This window comes from Camelus bactrianus, chromosome 11 (genome assembly GCF_048773025.1).
Source record: "Camelus bactrianus isolate YW-2024 breed Bactrian camel chromosome 11, ASM4877302v1, whole genome shotgun sequence".
Lineage (NCBI taxonomy): Eukaryota > Metazoa > Chordata > Mammalia > Artiodactyla > Camelidae > Camelus > Camelus bactrianus.
Genome location: NC_133549.1, coordinates 6,429,827 through 6,446,435, shown reverse-complemented (window position 1 = coordinate 6,446,435; position 16,609 = coordinate 6,429,827). Strand labels below are relative to the sequence as shown.

At 38.2% G+C, this 16,609-nt stretch overlaps 1 pseudogene; it reads left to right on the top strand.

Moving 5' to 3' along the window:
• The first annotated feature begins 6 nt into the window (after positions 1–6).
• On the top strand, positions 7–16,367 carry LOC141579015 (cyclin-dependent kinase 16 pseudogene; annotated as a pseudogene).
• The last annotated feature ends 242 nt before the right edge of the window (positions 16,368–16,609 follow it).

Below are 16,609 nucleotides of genomic sequence, written 5' to 3'. Positions count from 1 at the left end.
GGAAGCAGGAGAAGGAGGTCGCGCGGCCTCAGCCCGGGCCGCCGCCCCAGGCGCCTCCCTGCCGGCCCCGCGGCGCTGAGGTGGCTCGCGCGCCCCCGCCGGTCGTCGGATCGGCTGAAGAAGATCAAAAGGCGGCTGTCAGTGACACTCCGAGAGGGTCCGAGGTGTAGACAAGGCCAACAGTGCACCTGAACAGACAGGCCTGGGTGAGAGCGGCGGCGGCGGCGGTGACCGTGGAGGGGCCCCCACACGAGCTGCCGCTGGGGAGCCTCGCTCTAGACGGGGCCCCTCAGCTCCGCACCAGAGATTATACACGAGGACTGGAAGGTGGGGTCGGCCGGGGAGAGGGACCAGGCTTCCGCCGCGCCCTCGCATGAGGTGCGGTCACCAGGGAGGGTGCGCATGCGGAACCCCCCACCCCCGCGCAAGATCTCCACGGAGAACGTCGACAAGCGCCCATCACTGCCAGCTGACACCCGGCTGCCCGAGGGCCACCTTGAGAAGTTGACCCCCAATATCCCCATCTTTGACAAGCCCCTCGGCTGCCGCCCCCGCCGTGTCAGCCTGCCTGGGATCGACTTTGGGAAACTGGAGACCTACATCAAGTTGGACAAGATGGGAGAGGGTACATATGCCACCGTCTGCAAAGGCAAAAGCAAGCTCACAGACAACCTTGTGGCGCCAGGGAGATCAGACTGAACATGAAGAGGGGGCGCCCTGCACCGCCATCTGGGAAGCGTCCCTGCTCAAGGACCTCAAACACGCCAGCATCATCCCGCCACACGACATTATCCTCAGAGAAGTCGCTCACCCTTGTCTTTGAGTACCCGGACAGGGACCTGACGCAGTACCCAGATGGCTGTGGGAACGTCATCAACAGGCACAATGCGAAACTCTTCCTGTTCCAGCTGATCCGCGGCCTGGCCTGCTGCCACCGGCAGAAGGTGCTACACCGAGACGTCAAGCCCCAGAACCTGCTCATCAACGAGAGAGGAGAGCTCAAGCTGGCCCGGGCCGAGTCAGTTCCAATGAGGACCTACTCCAATTAGGTTGTAAGGCTGTGTACCGGCCCCCAACATCCTGCTCAGGTCCACGGACTGCTCCTCTCAGATTGGCATGTGGGGTGTGGGCTGCATCTTCTATGAGATGGCCACGGGCCGGCCCTTCTTCCTGGGCTCCACGGTGGAGGAACAGCTGCACTTCATCTTCAGCGTCTTGGGAGCCCCAACTGAGGAGACGTGGCCAGGCATCCTGTCCAGTGAAGAGTTCAAGACATACTGCTATCCCCAGTCCCCTTGTCCTTGCAGTAGACTTGACAGAGGCGGGGCTGACCTCCACACCAAGCTGCTGCAGCTTGAAGTTCGCAATTGTATCTCCGCAGAGGATGCCATGAAACTTCTGTTCTTCCTCAGCCTGTGGAAGCGCATCCACAAACTTCCTGACACTTCTTCCATATTTGCACTAAAGGAGGTCCAGCTACAAAAGGAGGCCAGGCTTTGGTCTTCATCAATGCCTGACTAAGGCAGGCCAGCTTTCTGAGTGGTGGACACCGAGTTCTAAGCCACAGACTGAGGCCCCAGCAGGCAGCAGCTGGAGGAATGCCACACCCCTCACAGGGCAGCCCCCAGCTGCATCCTTCCTGCTTGCTGCCTGCCTACCTGCCTGACGAACACTCACCTTCCCACGTGTCCCCTGCTGCCTGTGCGAACACCTGACCATTGGCCTGTCAGCCCACCCATTGGCCTGTCTGCTGGGTGCTAACAAAGCTCTCATCGCTCCTTAAATTAAAAAAAAAAAAAATCAAAAGGAAATATTTGAACTGAAAAATAAAATAACTGAAGTATAAAACTCACTAAATGAGCTCAAAAGCATAAAGTGCATAACAGATGAAATTGTCAGTGAAATTGAAAAATAGATCAATAGAAACTATTTAACCTGGAAAAAGATATTTAAGACAAATTAACAGAGCCAGAGGAACCTGTGAGAAAATAACAAAAGGCATAACATTCTTGCCATCAGAGTCCCAGAAGGACAGCAGAAAAAGTTTACTGAAAAAATATAATTCAAGATATAACATCTCTAAACTTCCTTAGTGTGGCAAACCACATAAACCTATCCCTAAACAGGATAAACCCATCCCTAAACAGGATAAACCCAAAGAAATTCCATGCTTAGACCAATCATAATCAGACTGTTGAAACTAAAGTAAAAGAAAAACTGAAATCAGTCAGAAAAAATGGCATATTACCTGTAAGAGAAGAACAATTTGAATGACTAACCAGAAACTACAGAAGGAAGTGGCATATTTTTCAGTTGCTGAAAGAACAGAACTATCAGCTTGAAAATCTATATTTATTAAAAATGACCCTAGGCATGAAGGTGAAATGAAAGTGTTCTCAGATGAAGGAAAACCAAGAGAATTTGTTGCCAGCAGATTTGCTGTAAAGGAATTGCTAAAGGAAGTTCTTCAGATTGAAGGGAAATGATACCAGAAAATAATAGTACCTTAGGGATAGTAAGCAAGAGAAATGGTCATTGTCATGGTACATATAATAGGCTATTCTCTTAAGTTCTTTAAAATGCAGTTGATGGTTGAAAGCAGAAAAAATAATAACAAGACTATCTGCAGGTTTTTTAATGTGTACAGATGTAATATATAATACAACTACAACATAAAGGGGTTAAATAGATTCACATGGTTTTAAGACAAAATTCCACTTAAGGATAAAAGTATTCATTTCAATGAGACTGTGAAAAGTTAAATATGTAAACAGTAATTTTCAAAGAAACCATCAAAAACTATTTATACAAGACATACTAAAAAAAACACAGTCAATAAAGTTGAATGATAAAAGTATTCAAATAACTCAAAATGAAGGCAAGATTTGGGGAAACAAAGGAAAAACAGAGGAAAAACACATAAATCACTTAATAAAATGGTAGCTCTAAATCCAAACATATCAATAATTACATTAATTTTAAATGACCTAAACTCACCATTTAAAAGACAGACTCTCACAATAAATATGGTAAGATTCTACTTATAAGAGTTATCTAGAGCAGCCAAACTCTTAGAAAAAGAAAGTAGAATGGTGGTTGTCAGGAGAGGAAAGTTAGCTTCCTAATGAGTATAAAATTTGAGTTTTGTAGGATGAAAAAATTCTAGAGATGTGTTACATAACAATATGCATTTGGTTAACACTTTTATACTGTACACTTAAATGGTTAAGAGGATAAACTTTATATATCTATAACACAATAAAACATACTGAAGTTGTCAAAATAAAAGAAACATCCCTACAAATAAATAAAACATAGTCAAACTATATGTGGTTTTTAAGAAACCAATGTCAAATATAATATCAGTGTTTATAAATGAAAGAATGATAAACGATATAGCGTACAAACACTAATCAAAATAATACTGAAGTGAATATATTAATACAAAGAAGTATACTTCAAAGAATGAAAATTACCAAGAATAAGAACATTACATAATAAACTTATCAATTTACCAAGAAAATGTAGATCCCTAAATGTACATATACCTAACAAAAGAGTTTTAAAATGCACAGAATAAAGAGGGTGGAGTTAAGGAGAAATAAACAAACCTACAAATATAATTAGAGACTTCAACTCTCCTCTATTAGTACTGGATTCAACTAAGAAAAAGAAAGCCAGCAGGGATGTGGAAGAACTGAGCATCACCATTAACTGAAAAGGTAAAATTTACAATTACAGAATGCTTTACTGAACAATAGCAGAATATACATTATATATATTGTATTCAAAATTTACAAAAAAATTCAACAATAAGAACATAATCTGATTTAAAGTGAACAAGAGATCTGAACAGACAACTACTGAAGATTTCCAGACAGTAAATAAGCATGTAAAAAGATGTTCAACACCATTTGTTATTAGGAGAATGAAAATTAACAAACCGATGGGTTACCTCTACACAGCTTTCAAAGAGACTAAACCAAAAACTGACAATACCTGTTGTTGGTGAGGATGCAGAGTAACAGGAACTCTCATGCAATGCTGCTGGGAATGGAAAATGGTAGAGCCGCTTTGGAAGACAATTTAGCAGTGTTTTACAAAGTTCATTGTATTACCATAAAATCCAGCAACTGCACTCCTAGGTATTTAAATATTTCAAAGCTATATAGATATAAAATTCAACACCTAAACGTTTACAACTGCTTTACTCAATACTATTAAAAACTAAAAGCAACCAGGATGTCCTTGAGTACATGAATGGGTAAGCAAACAGTGGTACATCCATACAATGGAATATTACTGAATAAGAGAATGAGCCATCAAGACATGAAAATACACAAATGTATCTTAAATGAATATCACTAAGTTAAAGAAACCCATCAGAAAAAGCTACATACTGTACAATTCTAGTTATATAGCATTCTGAATAAAGCGAAACTATATATATAATAAACAGATCAGTGGTTGCCAGGAGTTCAGGGAACAAGAGGAAGGGATCGGTTTCCTAGGTGAAGCTTTGAAGATTTTTTAGCTTGGTGAAACCATCTGTATATTTTAAAAACAGGTACATGTTATATGTATGTCAAAACCCACAGAACTTTACAGCATAAAAACCAAATATCGATGTATACAAGTTACAAATAGCTAGGAGATCAGTGTATCCCAAAATAGAATGTAGAATGTGACTAAAGAATCTAACTATATACAAAGGTATGTAAAACCTCACTGAAGGGAAAAAGACCTAAGAAACTTTAATGTGAGTGGAATCTGTGAGATTAACCCAACACAATTAACAAAATGGTAATAAGAATATACATATTGATAATTACATTAAATATAAAGGGATTAACTGCTCTGACCAAAAAATATAGACTGACGGACTGGATACAAAAAGAAGACGCATGTGTATGCTGTGTACAAGAGACCCGCTTCAGACCTAGAGACACATGCAAGCTGAAAGTGAGGGGAGGGGAAAACAAAAATTCCTTACAAACGGAAACCAAAAGAAAGCTGGAGTAGCAATACTTATATCTAACAATAGTGATCTTAAAATAAAGACTGTTATGAGAGTCACAAAAGGATTCTACATAATACTCAAGGTACCAATCCAAGAAGGTATAACAGCTGTAAATATATACGCACCCAACAAAGGAACACCTCAATATATAAGGCAATTTTTAACGAACATAAAAGGAGAAATCAACAATAACACAATAATTGTGAGGAACCTTAACACCTACTTTTATCAATGGACATCCAGACAGAAAGCCAGTAAAGAAATACAGACCCCAAATGACACGTTAGACCAGATGGGCTTAATTAATATCTAAGAGCATTCTAATTGAAAACAACATAGTACACATTCTTCTCAAATGCACATGGAATAAACTCCAGAATCAATCACATATTGGATCACAAAGCAAGCCTCAGTAATTTAAGAAAATTAAAATCATACCAAGAACCTTTTCTGATCACAAGGCTATAAGGTCAGAAATCAACTACAAGGAAAAAAAAATGCAAAAACTGCAAATACGTGGAGGCTAAACAATATGCCACTACACAATCAATGAATCACTGTAGAAATCAAAGAGAAAATTGGAAAATACTTTGAGATCAATGAAAATGAAAACACAACAATCCACAGGTTTTGAGATGCGGCAAAAGCAGTTCTAAGAGGCAAGATTATAGCAATACAAGTCTACCTCAGGAAACAAGAAAAATCTCAAATAAACAACCTAAACTTAAATGTAAAGCAGCTAGAGAAAGAGGAGCAAAGAAAACCCAAAGTTAGTAGAAGAAAAGAAATCATAAAATTCAGAGCAGAAATGAATGAAATAAAGACAAAAAAAAAATCAATGAAACTAAAATGGGTTCTTTGAAAAGATGAATAAAACTGACAAACCTTTAGTTAGACTCATCAAGAAAAAAGGGAGAGGGCCCAAATTAATAAAATAAAAAAGGAGAAGTCACAATCAATATCACAGAAATACAAGGGCTCGTAAGAGGCTACTATGAGCAACTATATGCCAACAAAAAGGACAACCTAGGAGAAATGGGCAATTTCTTAGAAAGGTACAATTTGCCAAGGCTGAATCAGAAAGAAATGGAAAATATGAGTAGACCAATTACCGGTACCAAATTAAGTCAGTAATTTTAAAATATCCACAAGCAAAGTTCCAGGACTAGTTGGCTTCACAGGTGAATTCTAACATAAATTTACAGAAGAGTTAACATCTAACCTTCTGAAACCATTCCAAAAAATTAAAGAGGAAGGAACAATTCCAAATTCATTCTATGAGGCCACACTCACCCTGATACCAAAACAAGACAGATACCAAAAAACAAGAAAATCACAGGCCAATATAACTTACGAGTATAGATGCAAAAATCCTCAACAAAAAACTAGCAAATGGACTCCAACAATGCACTAAAAGGATCATATGCCATGATCAAGTGAGATTTATCCCTGGGATACAAAGATTTTTCAGTATCAACAAATCAATCAATGTGATACCTCACATTAACAAACTGAAGAATAACAACTGTGTGATTATCTCAATAGATGCAGAAAAGCTTTTGAGAAAAGTCAATATCCATTTATGATAAAAACTACCCAGAAATGTTGTGCAGATGAAACATACCTCAACATAATCAAGGCCATGTATGACAAACACACAGCTAATATCATACTTAATGATGAAAAGCTGAAAGCATTTCCTGTAACATCAGAAACAGGACAACAATGCCCACTCTCACCACTTATATTCGACATAGTTTTGGAAGCCCGAGCCATAGCTATCAGAGAAGAAAAAGAAATAAAGGGAATCCAAATCGATAAAGAAGAAGTAAAACTGTCATTGTTTGTGGATGACATGGTACTATACATGGACAACCCTAAAGAAGCAACCAGAAAACTACTAGAGCTCATCACTGAATCTGGTAATGTTGCAGGATATAAAATTAATATACAGAAATCAGTGGCATTTCTATCCACTAACAACAAAATAGCAGAAAAAGAAATTATTTAAGAGAACTCTGGAACAACATGACGCTTACTAATACTCGCATTATAGGGGTACCAGAAAGAGAAGAGAGAGAGAAAGAACCTGAGATATTTTTTGAAGAGATACTAAACCCAAAGAGGAATACACCAAGGCACATAGTCATCAAGCTGACAAAAATTAAGGATAAAGAGAAAATATTAAAATTAGCAAGAGAAAAGCAACACATAATATACAAGGGAACTCCCATAAGGCCATCAGCTGATTTTTCAGCAGAAACTCTACAGGCCAGGAGAGAGTGGCAAGATATAAGTAAAGTGGTGAAAGAGAAAAACCTACAACCAAGAATACTCTGCCCAGCAAGGCTCTCATTCAGCTTTGAAGGCAAATTCAAAAGCTTCACAGATAAACAAAAGCTAAAAGAATTCAGCAGCACCAAACCAGCTTTACAACAAATGTTAAAGAAACTTCTCTTGTCATCAAACTATAAGAAAAGGACAAAAAGAAGAAAGGGGGAAAAAAAGACCTTCAAAAGATTGCTTTGTCAGTTTAGAGTCTTTTATGGTTTCATATACATTTTGGAATTTTTGCTTTAGTTCTGTGAAAAATATTGTGAGTACTTTGACAGGGGTTGCATTGAATCTGTAGATTGTTTAGGGTAGTACAGCCATCTTGATGATGTTGATTCTTCCAATCCAGAAGCATAAGATATATTTCCATTTCTTTGTATCATCTTCAACTCCCTTCATCAATGTTTTATAGTTTTCAAAGTATAGGCAACCTCCTTGGTTAAGCTTATTTCTAGGTACTTCTGATGCAATGGAAATGTTTATGCCAGTTATAAAATTCTGGTTTTTGAAGTGGAAAAAATGTCAATGAAGGGCTGCAAAAGGCAAAATACCTTTCATTCTTATGGGTGATCTGTATTCCATTACATATATATGCCGCATCTTCTTTTCCCTTCGTCTATTGATGTGCATTTATAACGCTTCCATACCTTGGTAATTATAATTGGCAATTATAAAAATAATGTTGCTGTCAATAGCAGGTGTATTTATCCTTTTCAATTAATTTTTATTTTGTGGATGGCTTTATTCCTTTGATAACTATGTAAGTTTAAATAGCTAAAGCTCTAAACCTTCTTACAAACAATGAAAAATACATATATGTAAATTTAAAAACAAGGTGCAGTATTTTGGGTATATGTATTTACATGCAATACATTGTATATGTGCAGTCAAATTGTAACAATTCTACCTAATAATACTGAAAAATGGGAAAAAACAAATTAAGGAAATAATACCATTTACCATTGTACTAAAACATATAAAATACTTAGGACTAAACCTAACCAAGTAGACAAAGGACCTGTATTCTGAAAACTATAAGACACTGAGGAAAGAAATTGAATTCACTTAAGTGATGGAAAGATATAGCATGTTCTTGGATTGGAAAAATCAATATTGTTAAAATGGCCATAATACCCAAGGCAATATACAGATTCAGTGCAATCCCTATCAAATTACGAATGACATTTTTCACAGAGTTGGAGCAAAATAAATTGTTAAAAATAAATTGTGTTAAGAAACACAAAAAATGCCAAATAGCCAAAACAGTCTTAAAAGAGGAGAATGGAGCTGGGAGAATCACCCTCCCTGGCATCAGGCTATCATACAAAGCTACAGAAATCAAAACAGTATGGTTCTGGCACAAAAACAGACACCTGGATCAATGGAACAGAATACAAAGTCCAGAAATAAACCCTTGCACCTACAGTCAATCAATCTATGACAAAGGAAGCAACAACACACAATGGAGAAAAGACAGTCTCTTCAACAAGTGGTGCTGGGAAAACTGGGCAGCTACTTGTAAAAGACTGAAATTAGAACATTCTCTTCACCATGTACAAAAGTAAACTGAAAATGAATGAAAGACTTGAATGTAACACTGCATACTATACAATTTCTAGAGGAAAACATAGGCAGAACACTCTTTGACACAAATCACAGCAATATTTTTTATGACCAGCTCCTAGAGTAATGGAAATAAAAGCAAAAAATAAATAAATGGGATCTAATTAGACTTAAAATCTTTTGTACAGTTAAGGATACCATAAATAACATGAAAAGACAACCTACAGAATGGAAGAAAATATTTGCAAATGTTGTGACTGACAAGGGACTAATTTCCAAAACATACAACCAACACATACAGCTTAATATAAAAGAATAAGCAACCCCATCAAAAAATGGACAGAGGACCTAAGTAATCATTTCTCCAAAGAAGACATCCAGATGGCCAACAATCCCATGAAAAGATGTTCAATATCACTAATTGTAAGAGAAATGCAAATCAAAACTACGATGAGATATCACCTCACGTCAGTCAGAATGACCACCTTTAAAAATTCCACCAATGATAAATGCTGGAGAGGAAGTGGAGAAAAAGGAACCCTCTTATACTGTTGGTGGGAATGTAAATTGGTGCAGCCATTATGGAGGACAGTATTGGGAGCAGTCAAAAAAATTAAAAAAGACTTGCCATATGATCAAGCAATCCCACTCACGGGCGTATGTCTGGAGAAAAGTATATGTTGAAAAGATGCATGCACCCCCAATGTTCACAGCAGCACTATTTACAGTAGCCAAGACATGGAAACAACCCAAATACCCATTGACAGATGACTGGATAAAGAAGATGTGGTATTTATATACATATACATACATACACACAATGGAATACTACTCAGCCATAATAAAGAATAAAATAATGCCATGTGTAGCAGCATGGCTGGACCTGGAGAACATCACTCTAAGTGAAGTATGCCAGAAACAGAAAGAAAAATGCCATATGATAGCACTTATATGTGGAATATTAAAGGACCCAAATGAACTCATCTACAAAACAGAAACAGACCCACAGACATAGAGAACAAATTTATGGTTATCAGAGGATAAAGCTTTTGGGAAGGGATATATTGGGAATTCAAAATTTGCACCTCTTGGGGAGTGATGGAAATGTTAGCTATCTTGATTGTGGTAGTGGCTTCATTGATGTTTGCCTCTGTCAAAATTCATCAAATTGTACATCTGAAATATGTGTAGTTTCCTGTACAGGAATCATGCCACAATAAAGGTGTTAAAACAACTACAGATGTATATCTTTCATGAATATAAATACAAAAACTTCAATAAAATATTAGCAAATTAAATCCAAAACTATATTAAGACAATATTAAACCAGGGTTTATCTAAGAAATTCACACAGTTCAATATTGAAAACCAATAAACATAATGCACAATATTAGCAGACAAAAGAAAAGCCGCATCATAACACCAATTGACGCAGAACAAGGATATGATAGAACTCGACATCTATTCATGATGAACATTTCTTAATAATCTTCCACAACATAAAAAAGGGTATTTTAAAATACTTTCACTTGACATATTTAATGGTGAAAGGCTGAGTATATTTTCATTGAGTTCAACAAATCAAGGATGTCTTCTCTCACCAACCCTATTCAATATCATACTATAAGCAGCCACCAGTATTAATAATGTTACAAAGATAAATGAAAGGCACACAGATTGTAAAGGGAAAAATAAAACTATGCCTATGAGCAGATGACATGAATGTATTCATACAAAACCCAAGGAATCTACCCTACTGAAAGCTTCCTAGAACTGATACATTCAACAAGCCACAGGGTACAAGTTCAACACACAAAAATCAATCATATTTCTACATACTAGCAATATGTATTTGGAAGCAGATATTTTTTAAAATGCCATTTACAGTACTTCAAAAGTATCAAATACCCAGGAATAAATACAACATAATATGGGCAGGGTTTGTTTGTTGAAAATCACAAATTGATGATGAAAGAAAAGAAGACCTAAATAAATACTGTGTCCATGGATTGAAAGAATCAATACTGTGAAGGTGTCAATTCTTAAAATTTAATTCAATTTCAATAAAAATCTCAGCAAGATTTATACCAGATATAGACTGATTCTATAATGCAAAACATTATAATGCAAAGGATTAGAACAGTTTAAACAATTTTGAAAAAGGAAAATAAAATTGGACATACTACTTGATTATAAGAATTACTAAAAAACCAGAGCAATAAAGACATCATGGTATTGGTAAAGATACAGACATACATCAATGGAACAGAATAGTGAGTCCAGAGATGGACTCATTCAAATATGGTCTATCGATTTTGTGAAAAGTTGCAAAAGCAGTTTAATGGAGAAAGGATAAACTTTCAACAAATGGAACTGAGGCAACTGCGTATCCATATGAAAAAGAAAAAAAAACCTTAAACCTAATTCAAATCAGTCAAAATGGATTATCGATCGAAATGTAAATGCAAAGCTATAAATCTTTTAGAGGAAAACCAAGGAGAAATTCTTAAATTCTTAGGGTTAGGCAGAGAGATCTTAGATATACAATATTTATCGATTGACTCCAATTCCTCCTTGATTGAGGGTTGCTCCCTGGACATGGGGCGTGGCGGGGTGGCGATGTGTTAAATCATTCACAGACTTCTCCTGACATTGGGATGAGCAAGTTCCTAGAACACCAGGGAAAGACTTTGGGTAGAGAAGGAAAGAGATGCACGTGCTTGAGGTGGGAAACAAGTATGGGAAAGATCTGCCACAGCTGAGAGCAAACCCAGAACTGGGATGAGAATCTCCTACAGGAAAGAGGTAAAGGCAAAGTGGTAAGGGATGCAGCCGAACAGGTGGGCCTATCGTTGCCCACCAGTGTTTCCTTCTGTGACTCTAGCGGCTCTCAAGGCCAGAGCCATGGAGTCTATGATCTGCTGAGGATGACTCTGTATAAAAATACTGTCAGGACCTTTGGAATTCTCTTGCGTCTGGGAGGTGAGGAGGGGTGTTGCTGAGATTGCTCACTGGAGGGAAGACATCACACGCGTGTTGTCCTCTCTCTGTTTTATTGTTGTCTACACTAAGTAAGAGTAGAGTAGACCTTGGCACAGTACCCAGTGACATTTAAAGCAGGCATAGCCTTAGATGGAGCAATCGCACCTGGGAGATGCTTCCTAGAGAACGTAAGGCCCAGTACATAGGAATCTATGTGCAAAGATTTGTGTCCCAGGCACAGCGTCCACACTAGTAAATTGTTGATCATGATGTGTATTTCCTGAGGCCATTGTGGGGATGAAAGCTAATATATAAGAAATTCACTTTGCCAATCAGTTATCAATATTAAAACACATGGCAATGTGGAAACACTAAGATTTCCAAAAGAGGACTTCATGTCCACTACTCTGATTCCTCACACGTCATCCTCTGCACTTGGTGTCTGTCACAGCACAGCACTCAGCAGAAGGAGCAAGGGAAACAGCGGAGACGGACGTGACAGTCTAGCGGAGGGGCCTGTGCTTCCTCAGCCCAGAATGGAGTCACCCTGGAGGGCTACCTCCTGGAACTCTGGCTCAGTAATTTTCCGATCTTTCTCCTGTGTATTAGTTACTCCCAGAAAGTCTGTGGTAAAAGCAAAAAGAAGGTTCTGGAACTTGGAGATGGAGACTGAGCCCTGGAAACATCCTCAGGGACCCTGGGCTTTGGCCATTACCCGCCTGTCTCTACGGGCTTTTTATCTCATGGAAGCAGGTCTCTCAGTGAGTGCTCATCGGGAGCTTGAAGGATCAGGAACAAGTTTTCAGGAAACACTTCTGGCCATAGATTATTTTAGGAGCCTTTGTTAACTTCCCATAGTAGGTCAGAGACAGATGGGTTCCAAGGGAATTATGATAACTAAGAGGAAAATCTACAGGCTGGAGTGGGGGCATGCCAGGGGAAGTGGAGGCCCCAGAGGACTGTCCGCTTGGGGAACAATATGCCTTTGTGCTAATGATGCCCCGGGTTAGTGAGCAGGCTTTGGCAAGAGGCTGGTCTGCAGACTTAGAGTACACGCTGTTGATTAATTGGGGATCTTTTGAGTTTATAGGGCCTTCTTCCTCAACTCTCATATAACATTTATTTGTCTTACTTTATCTCCCATCTCTCTCCACCACTTCTCTGGCTATTAGGATGACATGGCCCCTTGAAAAACTGAAAGACAGAGAAAATGCTATGAAGTTAGTGAGATGAGATGAGATAAACTGAACTGAGCTGGAGTTAATTTTATGAGACCCTGTGTCCGTACAGAGAGGCAGAGAGATGCAGTGGGTATGGAGTAGGACAACTGAGGACAACTCTATCACTTTTTGCATTTGTGTCACTGTGCTCACTGGCTTTGCCTCTGACGTCTGTCTCATGTGAAGTGGCTTGAAACCGCAGAGGAGCCTAACACATGTTTGTCCCCTTTACCTTTGAAATAAAGGCTATGATTTTAAAAGCTGATATACTGGGCTTTATTATCTGGCTAACATTTTCAAATAAAAGTATTATAATTGAACAGAACAGAAAAAACAGGTTTGAAATAAACTCTAAATATTTAATAAATTAACATGTAGTAAATATAGCTTTACAAACAAGTGTTGTTATTTAAAGTGTTTACAAAAATACCTACTTAGCTCACAATAGATTATAAAATAAATTCTACTTGAATTAAAGAGTTAAATATGGACAATAAAATCCCAGAAAATTATGATGACTAACTCATCTTTTAACGGCAAATAACTTGAATACAAAAAAGAAGAAGAAGGAAGTAAAGGAGAAGAAGAAATAGTGAGATAATAGATTTAACTATGTAAAATGTTCTACTTCTGTATATCAAAAACTATTGGGAGTATATGAGAGAAAAAATAATATTATTAATATGTAAAATAGATCATCCACGTCAACAAGTAAAATATAAACACTGAAAGAAATATGGTCAAAAGATAGGACTAGATAAGGATGAATGAAGAATTTCAATCAAAAATACACATGATAAATCCAATTCATTCTAATACATTTAAAAGAGCAAGACTCAGATGTTGCCTATACAATGGCAGAGTCCCAAATGTGCACTAGTATCCAGTACTGATGAGGGTGCAGAAAAATGGGCCCCATAATGCACTGCTTTGAAGTTGGGGGCACAAATGACCCCATGGTAGGGACCTGCCACTGGAGAAATAGAGAAGAACCGTGGGGCAGATCGCTTCTAAGAGGAAGTGGAAAGAAAGGAACTGGGACATACCTGTCAGCTTTTCCTTCAAAACTCACCAATAACATAGGTCATCCCCAACCCACACCTCTGTGGGAGAGCAGTGAATGAGGTTGAAAGAAAGAAATGTGTTACAACTACAGGAGACTGCATAGAAAGAAGCATCAGGAATTGGGAAGAAATCCCTCATTTCAACAACAAGCATATTTGTTTCAATTGGATAACTACTTGTATTAAATTTCTATTGCTGAGTGACTTCTGTTTTGCAATAGACAAGGCCAAGAAAACAAGGATACAAGCAACAGATTGGGAGAAAATATTTGTAAAAGACACATCTGATAAAGGACTGTTATCCAAAATATACAAAGAACTCTTAAAATCCTAAAATACAAAAACAAACAACCCAATTTTTAAAATGGGCCGAAGACCTGAACAGATAACTCACTAAAGAAAATGAACAGATGACAAATAAACACATGAAAAGATGCTCCACATCATAAGTCATCATGGAAATGCAAATTAAAACATCAGTTAGAGACACTACACAGCTATTAAAATGGCCAAAATCTGTAACACTGGAAATATTAAATACTAACAAAGATGATGCAGAGTAACAGGAAATCTCATCCATTGCTGGTGGGAGTGTAAAATGCTGTAGCCACTTTGGAAGATAGTCTGACAATTTCTTATTAAACTAAACACTCTTATCCAATCCAGAAATTGTATTTAGCCAAAGAATTTGAAAACTTATATCTACACAAAAACTTACATGCAGACATTTAAAGCAGCTTTATTCATAACTGCCAAAACTTGGAAGCAACCAAGATGTCTTCTAATAGGTGAGTAAATAATAAATCATGGTATATCCAGACAGTGGAATATTATTCAACACTAAACAAATGAGATGCCAAGCCATGGAAGGACCTTAAATGCATATTACTAAGTGAAAGGAGCCAATCTAAAAAGGCTACTTACCCCACAATTCCAACTATATGACATTTTGGAAAAGGCAAAACTATGGAGAGAGTAAAAATAGCAGTGGGCTCCAGGGCTCGGCAGAGGGGAGGGATGACTAGGTGGAGAACAGAGGATTTTTAGGGCATTGGAAATACTCTGTATGACATATTTCACTATACATTTGTGCAAAGCCATAGGATATACAACACCAAGAGTAAATGGTAATATGAACTGTGAACTTTGAGTGATTTTAATGTTTCAGTGCAGGTTCATCAATAGTAACAATTGTACCACTCTGGTGGTGAATACTGATAACAGAATATGTTATGCATCTGTGGGGGTATATGGACAGTATCTGTACATTCTCCTCATTTTCCCTGTGTGGACCTTAAAGTGTCCTAAAGACAGGAATTCATAATTTTAAAAATAAAATTAGAAAAATATAACAAAGCCAAGGTTAAATATTTTATAGATTAATAAAACTGTATGTTTCTAGAAACATTGATAGATTGCTAGAAACAAAGATAAATGCAAAAATACATTGCAAAGAGAGACTGATATCAGAGACCGCAGCCCACTGTCAAGCACAGAAGCACCGTCACAATCTGGAAGTGGTAGTGGGGAGATTTACTTCCCTGAAAAGCAGCCCTATCAGAGCCAATGGGTAAGCATCTCTCCTGGTGGCTCTCACACAACCAACTGGAAGAGACACTCTATAAGTTCCTCTGAAGGTTCCCATGGGATCAAGTTTTAGTTGCCCTCAGTCTTTACTCCTTCCATCATTCTTGTCGCAAGTCTGATTCGGCTGGTATAACAAACACCCATAGGCTGGGTGGCTTAAATGACAAACATTTATTTCTCACAGCTCTGGAGGCTGGGAAGGCCAAAAATCAAGGCACTCAAAGATTTTGTGTTTGGTGAGGACCCACTTCCTGCTTCATAGATAATCATCTTCTCTTGTGCCCTCACGTGGTGGAAAAAGAACCAGAGCGATAACATGGGTCTCTTTAAAGAGGACACTGGTCCCACTCATGAGAGTTCTGCCCTATGACATAATCATCTCCCAGGGGACCTAACTGCAAATAGTATCACATTGGATATTAGGCTTTAGAATATGAATTTTGGGGGCACACAAAGATTCATTCCATAGCAGATCTCCCAGAGGCCTCCTTTCCACTATCTGGGATTTTTTCCAGCAAATTACCTATATACGTGTTCTTACTCAATCTCTGCTTTTGACAATACCCCAAGTGAAATTAAATTTAATCTTCCTTTTTAATTCCAGGAGAGAATTTCCTTTCCACTACTCTGCAGTATTTGCTAACAACCTGAATGACTTGAAAGCAGATTCTTTCCCAGACCCTCCAGATAATAGCCCGGACTGGATGGCAACTTGAATTTGGTCTGTGAGACCCTACACAGTAAACCCTGTTGAGCCCATGCTGACTTCTGATCAATAGAATTGTATTGTTTTAAGCCACCAAATTTGTGGTACCTGCTTTTCTCAATGATTTTGAGTC